We start from the raw sequence: 13,491 nt of genomic DNA on the forward strand, positions 1-13,491 counted from the left end.
TAGAGACGGGGTTTCACCATGTTAGCCAGGATGGTCTCGATCTCCTGACCTCGTGATCCGCCCATCTCAGCCTCCCAAAGTGCTGGGATTACAAGCTTGAGCCACTGCGCCCGGCCTTTTTTAAATTTTTTTAGTAAAGACAAGGTCTTGCTATGTTGTCCAGGCTGGTCTTGAACTCCTGAGTTCAAGCGATCCTCCTGCCTCGGGCTTCCAAAGTGTTGGGATTGTGGGTGTGAGCCACTGCACCTGGCCTCTTCTATTTTTTTTTTTTTAATTGTTAAAAGAAAAAAGTAAGGCTGGGCACGGTGGCTCATGCCTGTAATCCCAGCACTTTGGGAGGCTGAGGTGGGCAGATCACCTGAGGTCAGGAGTTCGAGACCAGCCAGGTCAACATGGTGAAAACATGTCTCTACTAAAAATAAAAAAAAGTTAGCCAGGCGTGATAGTGGGTGCCTGTAATCCCAGCTACTTGGAAGGATGAGGTGGGAGAATCGCTTGAACCCAGGAGGCGGAGGTTGCAGGGAGCAGAGATTACGCCACTGCACTCCAGCCTGGGCGACAAGAACCAGACTCCATCTCAAAAAACAAAACAAAACAAAAAAGTAGCAAAAAAATCAAACATAGAAGCATATAGAATAAAAACATACCTCAGGTCACATACCTCTTTTCAGAGGTAACCCTTTCAAACACTCTGGATTATATACCTTCAGATCTGTTGAGATGCACATGTACATAGTTAGCATATACAGTACCTATGAGATGTCAGGCACACAGTTTTGTTTTTGTTGTATTTTTTAACCTAAATGGTATCATACTATATATACCTCTCTGCAACTAGTTTTCTTCACTTAACATTAGACTTAATATTAGTGGGCATTTAAGTATTTTTAGTGCAGGGAGCTGACTTTGGATAAGGAAGAAAGGAGAGGAAATATTAAAAGCACTCAAAATGCTATCCAACTATAAAGTTAAAATAAGATCAAATTTTAGCCTCAATTTTTAATCCATATACATAAAGCTTCAGAATCTATCTTCTACTTAAAAATAAGTTCCTATGCAATTTGACTGAACTTAAAAAGAACACGTAACAAGCTGTTCAGAGAAATGTTCACTCTTCAAGCTCGGTAGTAGTAATTTAAGGGTATCTAAGTTTACGTACTTCTACTTGCTTTTTATCCATTCCTCACAGATCATATATGGGTCACACACCCCTTTTACTACCTATATGCCCATCCTGCCACCTCTAAGACATAAAGTTCCATAGCCAGAGATATGGGACTGGTGAAATGAAGATGGCTTATGATGAGACCTGCTACCTTCTTAAAATTGCAACCATTGCACCTTTTCTGGAAGCCAGATCAAGTTTCAAGTAGGTATTTCAAACCTCTGTAACTCAGGTATCTGTAAAAAGCTGTGAGGAATCATGTTCAGCATGTATCTAGATACAAAAAGCAATGTATGCACAAATATACTCATTAATGCGTTACTTTTAATTTGAATGCCTAGTAAAAAAAAGGACTTGTTAAGGTAAATAAATCTATGCCCCAGAATTCACTGTCACATGGCAGTGAATTAAAAATTATATTTCTGAATGGAAACTACAGAAGTGGGAAAAATGTTCAAGATGGAGAGCCAAATAAACAAACACAGGATACAAAATTATGTTAGAATTATATAAAACAAATCCACGCCACAACCTTATTCAAAAGGTGGGGGGAAAAAGATGAAAAAAATACACAAAAATGTTGACCCAAGCCCGTTTTAAGTAGGATGAAATTTCTATGTCTATAGTCATTTTTGTAGGATTCAGAGAGACATTTAATAATCAACCATAGAGTAAGAGCCAGAGGGACAGGTATTATTTCCAAAAAACCAAAACTTTCTATTAATAAGAGTAGTTCAAGAATGAAACAAACTTGTTTGGAGAATGAGTACCCATATTAAAGCAGGAACAGGATGCTACTGAGGACAGTAGAGTAGTGAAAAGAGCATGGGCCTGGGATCAGACAGACCTAGCTTCTTATCTAGCTTTCCCACTTTTGGGAACTTGCTTATCCTCATTGACCCTAAGTTTCCTGAACTGTGAAGGTAGGAATAACAATACCTCAAATACAATATCATATATGAGGATTCACAGAGGCAATGTGTAAAATGTATGGTGCTTGGCATGTAATAATGAAAGTAACAGTGGATGTTGTAATGGTGGCGATGCTTATTTAAGCATCAGGATAAGTTTGACTTGATAACCTTAAAATTTCCTTCCAAATAAGAGTCCATTAGAAAGCCAGTAGTTAATCTATAAAAACTTTCAAGTATTAAATAGTTCAGGCTTGAAATAATGATATAAAGAGCGTAGAAGTTCCAAGGACCCTTTCTTATCTAGATGAACAGCAGTTTTGTCATCAGCAACCAAAATTAATACAACTACATAGAAGATCAATATGTAGGCATATCTATAGCTATAGTCACAATTCAATTGAGTAAAAATACATATTCTTTTATTAACATAAAGCACTAAAACAAACAAGAGCACTTATAGCATTTTAATGCACATTTATTCATTCAACAAACATTTATTGAGTACCTTTGGTATACCAGGCACTGTATAAAGTATTGATCATCAGCAGTAGCACAAATATTCTGTAATATCAAGGAAACTTCATTTGAGGAAGTTTTACTTTTCCTAAATCAGTGATTCCATTCAACATGTATTCTGTAAAGTGCCCACTCTACAGAAGAAGGCATCATGCTGTAGTAGAAAGAACAAGTGCTCTGGGTCAGACACATCACAGTGTGAATCCCATTGCCTCCATGTTTATACTCCTATGTTCCCCCTATAGAGCTGGAAGCTGAACAAATGAAAGCTGAACAAATGCTGTGTCTAATTTTTAATTCTAACACAACAGTTTTTAGGCTGACCCGTTTAAGTAACATTATTATGCAAATGTCCAAGTTCTGAGTAAAACTGATTTTAGGCAGAGTAACTTATAATAGCAATCATTCACACATTAGCACCAGCAACTTTGTCCTTGTTACACCTCATTCAGAAAAGCTTTCTTCTTTTTTCTTAAATTTTAATTATTAATATTATTTTTTTGAGACAGGGTCTTACTCTGTTACCCAGGTTGGCATGCTATCACAGCTCACTGGGCTCAAGCAATCCTCCCACCTCGCACCTTCTGAATAGCTAGCACTACAGGCATATGCCACCATGACTGGCTAATTTTTGTATATTTTTTGTAGAGATGAGGTCTTGCTATGTTGCCCAGGCTGGTCTCGAATTCCTGGGCTCAAGCAATCCTCCCACCTCAGTCTCCCAAAGTGCTGGGATTACAGGTATAAGCCACTGTGCCTAGCCCAGAAAGGCTTTAAAAAGGATTAATACACCAAAAAGAGGCACAGGCGTATGGGGCAGGGGAGGAGGAATCTAAATTCCTGTGAGACTTTTAGCTTATCTCTTGAAGATCATTTTTTCATTAAAAATTTTTGAGGCCAGGCACAGTGGCTCACACCTGTAATCCCAGCACTTCGGGAGGTCGAGGCAGGTGGATCACGAGGTCAGGAAATCGAGACCATCCTGGCTAACACGGTGAAACTCCGTCTCTACTAAAGGCACGAAAAATTAGTCAGGCGTGGTGGCAGGTGTCTGTAGTCCCAGCTACTCGGGAGGCTGAGGCAGGAGAATGGCGGGAACCCAGGAGGCAGAGCTTGTCAATCTAGTCTTATTTGATAAATGTGTTCCCTAAGTTATACTGTGTAAGCTATTTCAGTAAATTTCTCACTGACATAGTAAGATTTCAGAAATATTTCTCCTCATTGCTAGATCTGTTAAATTGGAAATAACAGTTTTACTAAAGTTTCTCTTACTCTAGCCTTGGTAAATGATAATTTAAGGGTCTATAAACAAGCATATTCAATGAATAAAGAAGTAACTTAAAGGAATTTTAAAGTGTTTCTGTGAGGCAAATAATCACCCTTTAAATTGTGTCATAGACTTGCAGCACCAATGAGGCATTTGAAGAAGATTTGCTTAGTCTCAGTGAAAGTCTAGAGAGCCTAGCATCACAGTCCCAGTTCAGCACCCCAATCTCTGACTGACTTACAATTACCTCTGGATCTCAAGGAAGATTTATGTATGTATGTTTCCTTTTACCTATTTCTATATCTTATAGGTTGAATGTATGTATGCATATGGATTTGAGGATTACAGAGTATTTTAAAAGTCTAAAATGTAATGAAAGGATTCTTACATTTTAACATCAGAATATCAGAATGTATTGAATACTCATAATGTTCCTAACACTGGATAAAGCATTGAAATGGAGGGTGGAGAAGGATGGTGTACAATAGAGATAACTGTATATGAGGAATTAAATTTGAAACCAAAGTTGAGGAGTTTAATAAACTATATTGAGTCCGGGTGCGGTGGCTCATACCTGTAATCCCAGCACTTTGGGAGGCTGAGGTGGGTGGACACCAGCCTGGCCAACATGGTGAAACCCCGTCTTTACAAAAATACAAAAATCAGCTGGGCATGATAGCGGATGCCTGGAATCCCAGCTACTCGGGGGGTGCTGAGGCAGGAGAATCACTTGAACCTGGGAGGCAGAGGTTGCAGTAAGCTGAGATTGAGCCACTGCACTCCAGCCTGGGCAACAGAGCAAGACTCCATCTCAAAAATAAAAATAATTATACTGAATAAAGTTCAGCAAGGGTTTAGAAGAAAAGCATTAATTATACTAGGCTTAATGGTAGTAGGCTTTAGGAAGGATGCAGGATTTGAGTAAAGCCTTGATGAATGAGTAGGATAAACTGAAAGCAAGGGTGAGGCATTTCAAGTATTTATATAGATGTGTATGTAAATAGTTGAGGAGGGTACACAGCAGCTTGGCTGGATATGTAATGGGAGGGAAGGTATATTTGCTTTACTGGACTGGTAGATGAAGGTTATCAAAGTAGAGTAAATGACAACTGTAATATAATAATAATGTGAATAGCTAACATTTATTATTTCTTACTATATGTCAGGCTCTATTCCAGGCAGATGTATAGGGAGATATATGCATATCTCACACACATATATTGCATATATACACGTATGGATATATATACATGTATGTGTGTATATGTGCATATATGTGTATGTATGCATATATAGGTATCATTTTGTATATGTATGCATATGTAAGAATCATTTTAGCATTTAATCCTCATAACAAACCCCACAAAGTAGATGCTGCTATAAGACACATTTTCAAGATTAAACAACAGAGGCATACAGTGTTATATAACCTTTGTAATATCACAAAGAGAGGACCTCATGGGATTAGAACACAGGCAATGACTCTAGAGCCCAAGATCATGACCTTAAAGATTTTGCCATCTATAAAAATAACGTCACATTGGCAAAATTCTTTCCTAGAATACCATCTTGCAGGGTATAGGGTCCAATCTCTATTACATTCTCTTGGTTTCTCCTTGAAACTTCCAGGAATAACCAGTTGTAGAGGCTCCCAAAGATAAGAGATTTTATTTCAATGCATTTAAGTGACAAATATGATCAAGTTTAGAAAATTTAATTCACTATCTGCACTAGTGGCTGTGCATTAGACTCCAAATTCAGTACTTAGTACAGGAAGTTCTGCAATTATAACTGGGTTATATCCTAAAATTTTATTTTTAATTTATTTGAAACTTGAAACACACATTCCCATAGAAACAATAATATAAATGGTGGCTTAGTTTTATACCCACATCTTAAAGACATAATGGAGCTGTATATTAAGCCTAACAGTGCAGTAGTATTACTTGTATCATTAGCACTGACAAGAGATCCAAGGAGCAGTGTGATATAGCAATGCCTACTGTACTGAAGCCTCAAAGACAGGGACAAGGCTTAATGGCCTTTGTGTTCCTTGTGCCTAGCACACTCTTCCCACATAGTTGACACTTAATACGTGCTTGTCAAGTGAAGGAAATAAAAAAGAACCCAGAGAGCATATACGGTTTGTTTGAATACAAACTCTACCACTATGTTCAGCTATGCGGGAACTTCTTTATTTCTTTAAGCCCATTTTCTCATCTATAAAATTGGGATAATCATACTTCTCACAGGACTCTTACATAAATTAGAGATGACAAATGTTTCTTTGCCTTTTCAATCCAAGCACAGGACAATTTTTAAAAAATTAATGTCATAATTATAGTTTATAGAATTTTATGAAATGATCAAGTTCAACCCACTGCTTTACAGATCAAAAAGCAAACTGAGGCCCTAAGAGATTAAGTGGTATGTTCAAAGTCACATTTAGTTTTAGTGGCTGTCAGAATAAGACCTTGGTCTCCTCAATCCTGGTCTAGGGCTCTTCATACTACTCTAACTGCAGCCTACACATATAGCATCACCTGGCTGGCTGTTTTCTCCTCTGAAACAATTATGTTTTGCTGAAATACAGTAGTTGTTCAAATTTGCAAGGGTTGTTTGCATCTACACAAAATGGTCTCAGATCAGACTGTTATGCTTTTGGAGATTGTGCTTTGTTGGCTGGTTAGTATTTTTCTGTCTGTTTACTTGCAAGCCAACAACTGTCACTTCCTAAAGGTGTGCTGATCTCCTGTGGCCCACCATTTCAATCTCTTCTTGGCTGTGAAATTAGACAAAAACTCATTGAAAATTGAATCTACATATCCATTAATCCTAAAGAGGGAGCACAGCATCTTCTGAAGACCTAGGGAAATGCTCATAAGATGTAAAGTTTTAATTCCTGAATTTTGTTGACAGGCGATCAAATTTCCTTCCTCTTTTGCATCAGGCCAAAGCACTGGATAGCTGAGGTTGCCAACCATATAACTTACAAATAAGTGAGATGTTCCTGTAGTTCAGTTGGATTATAGTTCTAAGAAATGAACTTATCCACACAGAAAGCAGAAGGAACACAGTGGCTTCTGGAATATTCCCCTTAACCTCCAGAAGTAGAGGAGGAAAAGTACATTTTAATCCATTCATGCTAAAGAGGCAGCACAGCATCTTCTGACCACCAGAGGGCACTGTGTAAACAGTAGGCTCTTTCACCCAAATGTGCTTCACCAGGAAATCCCTTATTGCCCATAGCATTCGAATTCTTGGGGTTCGTTTTGTAGGACTTCTATTTGAATGTACTAATTCTGTGGAATCAGATTTTGTCTGGAACTCACTTAAAAATGCCCCTCCCCCCTATCCTGTCTCAGCTGCCACCACTATGTACCAATCACCTAGACTACTTGGGAGCTGTCTAGAACCTCTCCCTCATAATCAACCATTAAGTGTTGCCAATTTTCCCATTAAATATTTCTCAAATCTGCCCATCTACTCCATCCCTATCTTTCCTGTTCTCGTAAGGCCTCTATTATCACTCCTGAGTTATTAAAATAGGCTCCTCAACCAGTCCCTCAAATCCTTCACTCTCAGGTAATTTTTTCCTTCCAAGAGCAATGCCGTTTTGAAGATGATTCATGAAGAAGAAAAATCATATCACACTATTCTACCATGAGTTCCCCTCACATGTCCTCAGGCTAAAGTATAAAATCATTATTGAGGCATACAAAGCCCCCCATGCCCGCCCACCCATCCAGTCTTATATGTTTAGCTAGTGCCTGTTTCCAAACTTCATGTTCAAGCAACATAAAACTGCTTGTCACCACCTTCACCCTCCTCCACACACACCCAGCATACTTCATGAATTTCTTACCTCCCCTCCAGTTTTACTCATACGGATAGGTTCTTTGGGTCTGAACCTCCCACGTATCATTTAAAAATCAGTTTATCACCTCCTGTAGAAAGCCTTTGTAACACCTTCCTCTCCCACTATTTTAGGTTTTGATCTCATTGTGTATTATTTATTTTGCACTTTTTACACTGTATTTTAATAATCAGAACAGCTACATAAAGTAGGCATTAAAGCACAAACTAACCAGACTGCCTGGGTTCAAATTCTGGCTCTGCCACTTATTGTGTGACCTTGAGTAGGCTGCTTAGTCAATTTGTGCTTCACTTCTGTCATCTAAGAAGGGATGGTAATTCTTTCTACCTCTTAAGAGTTATTGTTAAGTAGTATCTCTCATGGAGTAAATGCTAAATAAGAATTGGTTATAATTATGTGTTGGTCATCCCCACGAGATTGTGAACAACTTTGAGACAAGGACTTTGGCTTTTTCATTTCTCTGGAATATTAAGTATTCAGTAAATGTTACTGAACGAATAACTGGTGAGGCAGCTCTATGATGATGGGAGGGATTACCCAGTTTCCTTCTTTGAGCAGATTCTATACATTTTTTTTTCTTGAGACGAAGTCTCGCTCTGTCGCCTAGGCTAGAGTGCAGTGGTGCAATCTCAGTTCACTGTAAGCTCCGCTTCCCGGGTTCACACCATTCTCCTGCCTCAGCCTCCCAAGCAGCTGGGACTACAGGCGCCCGCCACCATGACCACACCTGGCTAATTTTTTTCTGTATTTTTAGTAGAGATGGGAGTTTCACCATGCTGGCCAGGTTGGTCTCGATCTCCTGACCCTGTGATCCGCCTGTCTCAGCCTCCCAAAGTGCTGGGATCATAGGCGTGAGCCACCACGCCCAGCCAGATCCTACACATTTTTAAAAAAATTGTATTGTTTCCAATTTTGTGACGCCAGTTTTAATTCAAACCAAAATCCTGAAAACATCACAATCATATAATTAAACTTCAACAAAATGAAACCAATAAAAAATATCATAAAATGTATGTTCATTCTAAGAAACTTAACTCTATTTTTAAACCTTAAGATTCCCCCTCATCCCAAATAACCTAATACCCCAAAAGCCTTGCCATTTCACACATGCTGTTCCTTTCCTTAGAACCTTTTCAATGTCTAGCTCACCCTGTTTGGGAAGTTTTTTTTCTTTTCTTTTTTTTTTTTGAGACAGGGTCTGGCTCTGTCATCCAGGCTGGAGTGCAATGGGGCAATTTCGGCTCACTGCAACCTCCGCCTCCCAGGCTCAAGCGTTCCTCCCACCTGTCTCTCGAATAGCTGGGAGTTAGCACCACGCCCAGCTAACTTTTGTGTTGTTTGTAGAGACAGGGTTTCGCCATGTTGGCCACGCTGGTCTCAAACTCCTGAGATCAAACAATCTGCCTGCCTAGGCTTCCCAAGGTGCTGGGATTACAGGGGACAGTCATTGTGCCTGGCCTCTTTGGGAAGTTTTTTCTGATCTTAGGGTGAGGCAGATGCCTCTCTTCTGTGCTGCCAAAACAGCCTATACATACAACTATATGGTACCAATAATGCATCATCCAGACTGTGATGCTCTATTACCACACTTAAGGCAAGTATTGCAATTATCTGGCTCCCCTGCTTTACTGTAAGCTCCTTGACACCAGGGCAGTATCTCATTCATTACTAAATGTCTGACATTTAGTTGATATTTGATGAGTTTTTGAATGAATACATGTTTAAACACAGAAGTTTTATTTTGCTTGTCAATTTTTTGTTTATTTCAATCATGGCAACTTTTATACAGTGGTTGAAAATTTACAAAGCATTTTCCCATATATTAATACAACTGATCTCACAACCACCCTGAGATAGGTATTTTTATTATCCTCATTTTGTAAATGAAACAGGTTCAGTGGTTGACTTCCCCGAAACTGCTTATCTTCTAAGTAGAAGCTGAGACTCTTGATTCAAAGCCCTAATTTCAGTTTGTGTAAACCAGACAACACTCTTCTAAATATGACTATTAGCTGAAGTGCCCCTTTGGAACATTCTAAGCCTCCCTGAGTCACCTTTTTCACGAATCTAAAAGCTCTCATCATTCTCTCACTGCCCCATCTTGCAGGAAGAAGGTCCTGTCCCTTCCCTAAATCCCCTTCCATCTGCTAACTCCCCACTGTCCACCAGAGCATGCCTCTTCTAATACTTCAAAGTGGGGATGGAGCTCTTCAGTTATCTCTAAAAAGGACTGCATGCATCTCATATAGACAAAACAAAATCTGGTTAATAATTCTTTAATCTTCACATTTTATTTTGAAAACATTTTAAATTCAAAGACAGAGTAGTATAAAAACCACCCATGTCCCCAACAGCCTCAAATAACCGATGTTGTAATTAACTTTCTATGTACTATTTTGGGGCTCTGTTTTTAGATCATCATCAACTTCTTCACAGTTCATTTTTTTTTTTGAGGCAGAGTCTCGCTCTGTCACCCAGGCTGGAGTGCAGTGGCCAGATCTCAGCTCACTGCAAGCTCCGCCTTCCGGGTTTACGCCATTCTTCTGCCTCAGCCTCCCAAGTAGCTGGGACTACAGGCGCCGCCACCTCGCCCGGCTAGTTTTTTTTTTTTTTTTTTTTTTTTTTTTTGTATTTTTAGTAGAGACGGGTTTCACCATGTTAGCCAGGATGGTCTCGATCTCCTGACCTCGTGATCCGCCCGTCTCGGCCTCCCAAAGTGCTGGGATTACAGGCTTGAGCCACCGCACCCGGCCTCTTCACAGTTCATTCTTAAATACACATCTAAGGAGTGAGTCCCTGCCGCTTCCTCCCCAATATCAGTCTCTTCCATGCCACATCTGAAAACAGCAGTCATTGACCCTTCTTTCTTCTAATTTCCTTTCCATATGTTCAGCATGCAATCTTTGGTGCTGATCAAGAGGAACCCCATCGTGTATCAGCATAGGGATATACTGGCAATGGTCTTCATGGCAAGTATACCTACTCCTTCCTAATTATAAATTATGAAACTATAAAGCTGAGGGTTTGCTTTTGTTTTGATGTGTTTGGCTGCTGTAAATCAATCCATCAGAGGCTGGGCAACACCATTAACATAAACATAGTATGAAAAATAGCCCACCATGATACGGTAAATATTTAATAAGGACAAACCTAAAATAGCAGCCCAGTTACTTAATCAAATAATTTTAAATCAGCCCAATGCAAAACACTCCCCTTTCCTTTACTTGGCAATTCTTACCAACCTGAGTAATGTGAATAGAGAACATGAGTCCATGAATCACCATAGGCCATCCCCAGGCAGAGTGAGGCACACACAGCAGCACAGCTGTAATCAGGTTTTAAACAAGGAATTGATTGTACACAGTGATTATCTCTGGGGAGTGGGAGTCAAAATGACTTTCATTTTTGTATTTTATGTACTTCAATACAGGCTGAATTTTTACAAAGAGCATGGATTTTATAATAAAAAATTACTTACATTTTGAGAAAAAAGACATGAATAACCCTTAATTTGGTTCACATAAGAATATGCGAAAAAACAATTTCACCATTTTAGCATGAGATACTAGCACGGAAGAAAATGTCAGGAGAAAACATTCTGTAGAGACCAAAGTGACCACTCAAGAAGATGTTTCTCAAATATATCTCAATTTTTTGGGAAGACAACAGATTGCAGCTTATTAACAAAATCTACGGGAATTTTTCTGTATTTCTGTACCAATAGTTTCCTCCCCTTTGCACCAGAAGGTGAAGAGCAAAGGCTTAGTGCTTTTCCTGGCTAAAGGGCAAGTCTGAAAGCAGGTACTTCTTTTCTCCTGCACATTAGAAAGGGAAATGATGCTACAAATAAAACGAGATACTCTTAAAAAGGTCCATGAACTATATCTTCCCCAGAACCTGGCAAAAGAGAATGAGGAAGCAGTACAAAAATTTAGAAGTGTTAAAGTGAGATCAAAGCACAAGGTCAAGAGCAAGTGGCTGTGACTGTGCTCATGCCCTGCTAAGGCCCTGTTTAAATATGGTTTCTCTTTTCTCTGACAATGAAACACCAGTCCTTTCCCCACAAAAAAACCAAAAAAGTAGGCCATCATATTAGGAGTGGGAAGAACAGAAAGGCTTCAGGAAAGACTGCTCAACCCGAGTTATTCAATACCATGAAAATGTGGTATTAATGGAGAAAGCCTGCTCATAAAATGAATGTAAGAGGTTAACTGAAGGCTCTACTGTAGACGTTGTGTTTACTAACCTTTGTAAAAGCATTTCACCTCCACTATGCTTCAGTTTCCTGGTTTTTGTTATTGTTGTTGTTTGTTTTTTGGAGAGGGAGTCTCACTCTTGTTGCCCAGGCTGGAGTGCAGTGGCGCGATCTCTGCTCACTGCAACCTCCGCCTCCCCGGTTCAAGGGATTCTCCTGCATCCGCCTTCTCAGTAGCTGGAATTACAGGCACCCGCCACCACGCCAGGCTAAATTTTGTACTTTTAGGAGAAATGGGGTTTCACCATGTTGGCCAGGCTGGTCTTGAACTCCTGACCTCGGGTGATCCACCCGCCTCAGCATTTGGGATTACAGGCGTGCGCCACTGCGCCAGGCCCAGTTTCCTGTTTCTTTAAGAGGAGTAAGCCCCTTTGTAGCTCCCAAAGTCATCCAGTTATTATTGAGACTTTATTAGATATCCAGCAAGTGATTCAAAAGCAAACTTTTGAGGTTCTGAGCAAATGATGGCCAGCCATCATTCAAGCCTCATCTTTTTGTACTCAATTTCCGTTTCTCCACATCATATCTATTTGCACTGATAAAAGTTCATGGAATCTAATTTCTCCGTTTCAAAGACTGTGATTGCTCTGTAAATTACGAGAACTGCATCCTTCACCAAATCTGCTTCAGAGTGCCTCCAATTTCAACTCAAGACACTGATCCTAGGTTGCCTCAAAAAGTCTCGGACCATTCCTTGGGTTCGAGTGTCAATGGGAACACTGTTCTTCTAGTGATACATACCGTATGGAAATACACTAACACCAATGAAGGATCTGCGTGCACCGCCACACTGAAACTCGATTTAAGAACATTATCACACACATACAAATGTCCTATCCCCGGAAAACGTCAAGGATTTTCATCAACCTCTTCCTGATGCGCCCAATTTAGAAAATGTCATGTCAACCCTTCAGATCATGTACACGCGTTGCTTAGGTAGAAAGGGAGACTGGGTGGGGTGGCTGAGCTCAGACCTGTAAACGACTCCCGATCTGCATGCAACGTATTTACCGAACTTCTAGTAAGCGCCCACCGCTGCAAGCGAAAGCACTTCCTTCCCAGGAAACAGATCTTTTCCACTTAAAATTCCCAAACTCAGACCTTCTACTTTTTACTGAACAAAAAGCGTGTGTGCCTGCGAGAGGGGGTGGGAAACAGCGTAGCAAGAATTTGCACGGCTCTTACGCCTCCTCCCTCGGAGCGCGCCCAAGTCTGCAGCCTCGGGCTCCGGGACACTTCCCCTCCCACCCGCCGCGGAGCCGCAGCTGTAAGTTGAGAGAAGCGGGCTCCAGGCACGTCAATCAACCGGGTTCTCCCGCCTCCCGTCTACACCTCCCCTCCCCCCTCGAAAAAAATAAAGGCAGAGAAAGAAAGAAAAGAAGGTAACTAATTTGGGAACTAGTCTCCGTAAGGGCTTTGCCTCCGACTCAGGGAGGCCGCACGCCCGGGACCTGACGCGCCGGCAACAAGCAGGCGGCCGGGCAGCCGCCCGTCACC

At 40.4% G+C, this 13,491-nt stretch overlaps 1 protein-coding gene and 1 long non-coding RNA gene across 4 annotated transcripts in view; one reads left to right on the top strand and one right to left on the bottom strand.

The window, feature by feature from the left end:
• Positions 1–4,225, top strand: part of LOC105517280 — a 26,001-nt gene extending 21,776 nt beyond the window's left edge. Inside the window, exons 4-5 of the long non-coding RNA XR_001002650.1 lie at positions 1,190–1,369; positions 3,994–4,225. This is a non-coding gene — a long non-coding RNA (uncharacterized LOC105517280). The remainder of the gene's footprint in view (positions 1–1,189; positions 1,370–3,993) is intronic.
• ZBTB1 (zinc finger and BTB domain containing 1) overlaps positions 1–13,491 on the bottom strand; it is a 27,858-nt gene that overhangs the window by 13,383 nt on the left and 984 nt on the right. For 2 of the 3 annotated variants that reach the window (XM_011949783.1, XM_011949781.1), the window contains exon 1: positions 2,585–3,105. The exons of the other annotated variant lie outside the window; for it this stretch is intronic. The gene's annotated coding sequence lies outside the window, so the exon portion shown is untranslated. Of the gene's footprint in view, positions 1–2,584; positions 3,106–13,491 lie in introns of those variants that run through there. 3 annotated transcript variants of the gene reach the window in all.

This window comes from Colobus angolensis, unplaced genomic scaffold (assembly GCF_000951035.1).
Source record: "Colobus angolensis palliatus isolate OR3802 unplaced genomic scaffold, Cang.pa_1.0 Scaffold3, whole genome shotgun sequence".
NCBI classification, from domain to species: Eukaryota; Metazoa; Chordata; class Mammalia; order Primates; family Cercopithecidae; genus Colobus; species Colobus angolensis.